Below are 5,612 nucleotides of genomic sequence, written 5' to 3'. Positions count from 1 at the left end.
TGTTATTGCCTTATACATCAGCTTCAAAATGAACTGCCTGTCTTCTCGTCAATCTTCCTAGTTTGCAGTGAAAAATAGGGTCACTATAAGACACTATTTTGATTTTGGTTGATGTAAGGTGGCCAGTCGCTGTGGCCTAGCGATTCTAGTCGCTTCAGCCCGGAACCACGCTGCTGCTACGGCCCAGGTTTGAAATCTGCCTCGGGAATGGATGTCTGTGATGTCCTTAGGTTAGTTAGGTTTAAGAAGTTCTAAGTCTAGGGGACTGATGACCGCAGATGTTAAGTCCCATAGTGCTTGGAGCTATTTGAACCGTTTTGGATGCAAGGTCATATACTGATGGGTATCAAGCATAGCTAATGTAACGAATTTTTCTGTAGAATTGCAAGTTTATATTTGTCTCCAATATTGAGGAAATGGATCTTATATAGCACACTCACTTCTGCCCACGTACACAACGATACAGCCGTAGTGAATTATTCAAAATATCCATCATGTTTCTTAATTTTGTTGAACATATTAAAATGAGTTTTTAGTAAATGGTAGCACACAAACATTATATACACACACACACACACACACACACACACATATATATATATATATATATATATATATATATATATATATATATATATATATCAAAAGATACTGCAGACTTATTCAATGGGATAATTTTTTTAGTTTCATTGGAATACCTACAACATTTTATATAAAAAGATCAACTTTATGCAAATTAATATGTTATGGCGTAACCACAAATGCCTAAACGAAGATGCGAAACAGATGACCAAAACATGGGAATGAACAATCACGGGTATAGATCGCTAAAGTTTTGCAAAAATAAGTGTTGCAATTGCTTGACCAAGGACACTGGGGCATTATTCGTACGAAACACTTAGCGCGTCGACAGTATGCTTAGCAGGGCATGGACGCCCAAATAGAACAGATGACTTCACAATATCACGCATGTGCGGAAAATCAGTCCGCTCCGCCACAAAAATTCTCCGTTTGGCCTATGTCGCAGGTACCATGGCAAGGTGAGCACATAGACTTCGCGAGACCCTTTTGGAACACTCGCTAGATAATAGTGGTTGACTTATATAGCGAGTTTCCTTTTGATGTGCCAATGAACTCGACAACGTCACGAAGCACAATTGAGGTTGTCTTCGATTTTTTGCCTTGGACGTTTACCTGGAACAATACTGTCAGAGAACGGACCTCAGTTCGCGTCGAATGAATTTGAAACATTCTGTCAACGCAATGCATACTGCATCTAACGAGTGCACCGTTTCATCCACAGTCAAACGGCGAAGAGGGACGTTTTATCAGAACATTCAAGCAGCAGATGGCCAAACTTCACTCCGCACATACCTGGATTCAAGCCTTGCAACTATTTCTCGCCTCGTTTCGTTCGTACCCACAAGATGGACTATCGCTGGCGGAATTGCTTCACGGCCGCCACCATCGCACACTGTTCTACCTGCTCCGCCCTCCTCAGCATCCGACGCCACAGGAAGTCAGCAAATATCGCTTCGCTCCGCGTGATATTGTCTATTACAGGGTTTTTAGAAGGAGCAGACAGTGGCCGCGAGGTGAGTTCGTCCGTCGACTAGGCTCTTGCATGTATATCATTCCAGGCCCCGACGGACTGCAACGCCGACATCACAACCAAATTCGTCACTGTCATGTAGTCGGTGATTCTACTGTATCTCTTCCCACAGATTCACGGATGTTGAGGACAGCGCGGTCACAGTGGACTCCAGATGGTGTCCTGACGACACCGCGGGGCGACCACATGATGGAGACGGAGGCTTCCCCTCCTCGGCCTCCTCTCGTGCTACCCATGGAGCTGGACCCGCCCGCGCCGCAGCTGTTGCCGCCTTCTTCATGTGGTACACGGCAGCGGGAGATGGGCGTGTACCCTTCTGGTCGTTTTCCGGGAGACATTTCCGCCAGAGTGGAGCCCGGATGGCGAGGTACGGCCGGAAGCGAGTTGTCTCCTGTAGCCCCAGCTTCCGACCCATCAGAGCGTTCACCCTCCTGCATTCCCCGCCGTTGTCGCGCGCCGTAGACGACGACTGTCCGTCGCTTTGGAGGGAAGAATATTCTGGCGAAACCACAAACGCCGAAGCGAAGATGAGAAACGAAAGACCAGATAAGGCAGTGAAGAACCGGCGACGAATGGTGCGCTGAATCGGACGCCCCCCCCCCCCACATCCCCCCCCCCCTCCCAGGAACACCTACATATAAACGCAGCTCCCTCTAGCCTCGGCCGAACAAGATCGGCCTCAGACTGCAATGTGATTAGTGCTACGCTGTCTGATTGTCGTTACCCAAGTCAAGAGTTTCCTTGGACTTGGTGTATAGCAAGAACTGTATTGTTTTCATGTCGCCACTGGCTGGTGACATTTGCTTTAAAGAAAGTTAAGTACTGTCAGTTTGCTTTCTGGAAATACTACTAATGTTATCTGTTTGAAACTGCATCCCGTAGGCAACCTATTAGCGACGAGCGCGTTAGACCCCACATAATACGTATCTATCAAAAGCACGTATCTTCTTGATTCTTATTACATATCATGTAAAATTCTAGTTTTAATTGCAAATGTAAACTCCTCCTTATCGCCATTATACGAAGGACTGTTAATACTAAAAAAAAGCACTCCGTCTTCAGGCCACGAGTGGCCTAGCGGGGCCATCCGACCGCCGAGTCATCCTAAGTGGAATAGGAGGGGCGTGGGGTTAGCACACTGCTCTCCTGGTCGTAAGATGGTATTCTCGACCGAAGCCGCTACTATTCGGTCGATTAGCTCGTCAAGTGGCATCACGAGGCTGAGTGCACCACGAAAAATGGCAACAGCGCATGGTGGCCTCAATGGTCACCCATCCAAGTGCCGACCACGCCCGACAGCGCTTAACTTCGGTGATCTCACGGGAACCGGTGTATCCACTGCGGCATGGCCGTTGCCAAAGATTGTTAATACAGACACTTTAATTAAAAACATCATAAATTTATTAACATCTTTGCCGGCCGGAGTGGCCGAGCGATTCTAGGCCCTACAGTCTGGAACCGCGCAACCGCTACGGTCGCAGGTTCGAATCCTGCCTCGGGTATGGATGCGTGTGATGTCCTTAGGTTAGTTAGGTTTAAGTAGTTCTAAGTTATAGGGGGCTGATGACCTCAGAAGTTAAGTCCCATAGTGATCAGGGCCCTTTGAACCATATTAACGATCTTTCATAAAATACCGACAATTAAGAAGTTTCCTTTGCAGTGGAGTTAGGAAATTTGCATTCAATATGTATTTAGAAGCAAGATATGGTACGTTTTTCATGAAGGTAATGATTAGCTAATATGTTAATTAGCATACATTTCCCCATTTCTAACGCCGTCTAGGTCTGAGAAAACAAAACTCCACTTCACCTGGGTAAGCTTGTGACCGCGTAAACGATGAGTTTAGCGAGTATTAACCTCGATCCATTTGTTCTGTGCAGTTATTTCTCGCTGTGATTTCGTAACTGGGAAGACGGTTGGAGAGTCCCCATTTTGCATGCCATCTTATAATCCGTCGTCCCAGCGCAATGGTATTTTTCATCAGGAGGTTTTTCATTTGTGTAAGAAGTGCCGAATAACTAAGTATGCGCGAGATGATACGTCGACTGAACGTCTGGCGTACATTAAGAGACACCTGATTCGTTGTGTTCCAAGAATCTGTGCAACTTTGCCCAACAGAATCGGTAATGATAATTTTTATGTAACAACAGCACGGTGAAAAATGTGATTTAACCATCTCAGCTTCGTACGAAAACTAAAGCATTAGTCTTACAGTGGAAATCACATGGTGATTGATTTTGTTCCCAATCAAAAGCAAGCTATTAATCGTTTGTTATACATTTCTTCAATATTAAGTCCGTTGACATTTCTAGGTACTAGAGTATTTCATTTCTCCCGTCACCAAGCTGTACCTGACAAAGATTTATAGGAACTATCCGGAGCTTTTGGCATGCATCCGAAATAAGGACCCCGCATGCAGGCGTCCAGTGGTTATCTGATTAGAACCATTCATTCCATAGCTAACAAAACCCAACCGATACGCACATTACTTGTCTGTATTTCCTCCATCAAACCGAAAGACTACCAGCGGCAGTGTTTTAATAGATCACTCGTTATAACAGCGAGTAAAAACATTCTGAATAGTGGTAAGCATAATGTCTGTCATACTTCGTTCATTCTTTACAAAGTATGGAATTCGCAGCTGTTCATGGTAGCTACGTTGAGCGAACGCAGTCACACATTCTGTAGATCAATATCGTTCTGAGAGTGAGATTTTCACTCTGCAGCGGAGTGTGCCCTGATATGAAACTTCCTGGCAGATTAAAACAGTGTGCCGGTCCGAGACTCGAACTCGGGACCTTTGCATTTCGCGGGCAAGTGTTCCAAGAAGTGAGCTATCCAAGCACGACTCACGCCCCGTCCTCACAGCTTTGATTCCGACAGTACCTCGTCTCCTACCTTCTAAACTTCACAGAAGCTCACCTGCGAACCTAGCAGAACTAGCACTCCTGGAAGAAAGGATATTGCGGAGACATGGCATAGCCACAGCCTGTGGGATGTTTCCAGAATGTGATGTTCACTCCTTTCCTCCAGAAGTGATAGTTCTGCAAGGTTAACAGGAGAGCTTCTGTGAAGTTTGCAAAGTAGGAGACGAGGTACTGACGGAAGTACAGGTGTGAGGGCGGGGTGTGTGTTGTGCTTCGGGAGCTCAGTTGGTAGAGCATTTCCCCGCGAAAGGCAAAGGTCCCGACTTCGAGTCTCAGTCCGGCACACAGTTTTAATCTGCCAGGAAGTTTCAATATCGTTCTGAATTAAAAAAAGACTATTACCTAAAAACGCGACTCCGAAAGGAATTGGTTATTTTTATTAATACGTATGCATCGATCCTTATTAACAACCGTTCGTTCTCACTTCGATTTTATTGTATAAAATAGTTAATTTATCTCTTGTAACAAACAGTAATTACACAGTTTTTGCATATGTAAAACGAGTGTATTCAGTAATTGATACAGCAATTTTTAACTCGGCCAGTTTCGGCTAAAAATGCTGAATTTCTTGTAGTACAACGTGAATTATTGCAGCATCATCGACACAATTTCATAAAGTGCGTGTAGGTAGCGGCGCTATACAAAGCCTTGAAAATGACATATGTATAAGAGATGCCATTAAGTTTCTTTTGGCGAAAACCAGAGCATCACAGATATTCAAAGGCTCTTGCACTATGACTAGGGAGAGCAGTCAACAAAAGCAGGGTGGAGTCGTTGGGCGAGGCGTCTGTTATAATCGCAACCAGGTCGCCCAAAGCTGTCTGATCTTCCATATGCCGGCCTGCCTGCCATCTAGAGCTGTGAATTCTGCAGTGTCAAAACGTGCAAACACTTCTATTTGGGAAGAGATGATAATGGAGGACTGTAAGAAGAATAGACTACTTTTCGGCAACTAATAGTGATGCAGCAAGATGGCTTATAGATGCATTTCACAACTCATACATATGGTTGCTTCTGCTGGAACTTCATGCATTTTTTGAAAATTCCAGTCTGTCTGCCTTTTTCCACAGCAC

The 5,612-nt window shown here is 45.0% G+C and overlaps 1 pseudogene; it reads right to left on the bottom strand.

Annotated features, from left to right (window-relative positions):
* Positions 1–2,851: 2,851 nt before the first annotated feature.
* Positions 2,852–2,969, bottom strand: LOC126263789 (5S ribosomal RNA; annotated as a pseudogene).
* Between the last annotated feature and the right edge of the window lie 2,643 nt (positions 2,970–5,612).

Source organism: Schistocerca nitens, chromosome 6, assembly GCF_023898315.1.
Source record: "Schistocerca nitens isolate TAMUIC-IGC-003100 chromosome 6, iqSchNite1.1, whole genome shotgun sequence".
Taxonomy (NCBI): domain Eukaryota; kingdom Metazoa; phylum Arthropoda; class Insecta; order Orthoptera; family Acrididae; genus Schistocerca; species Schistocerca nitens.
Note: the sequence above shows the minus strand (reverse complement) of the source record. Positions and strands in the feature narration are given on the sequence as shown.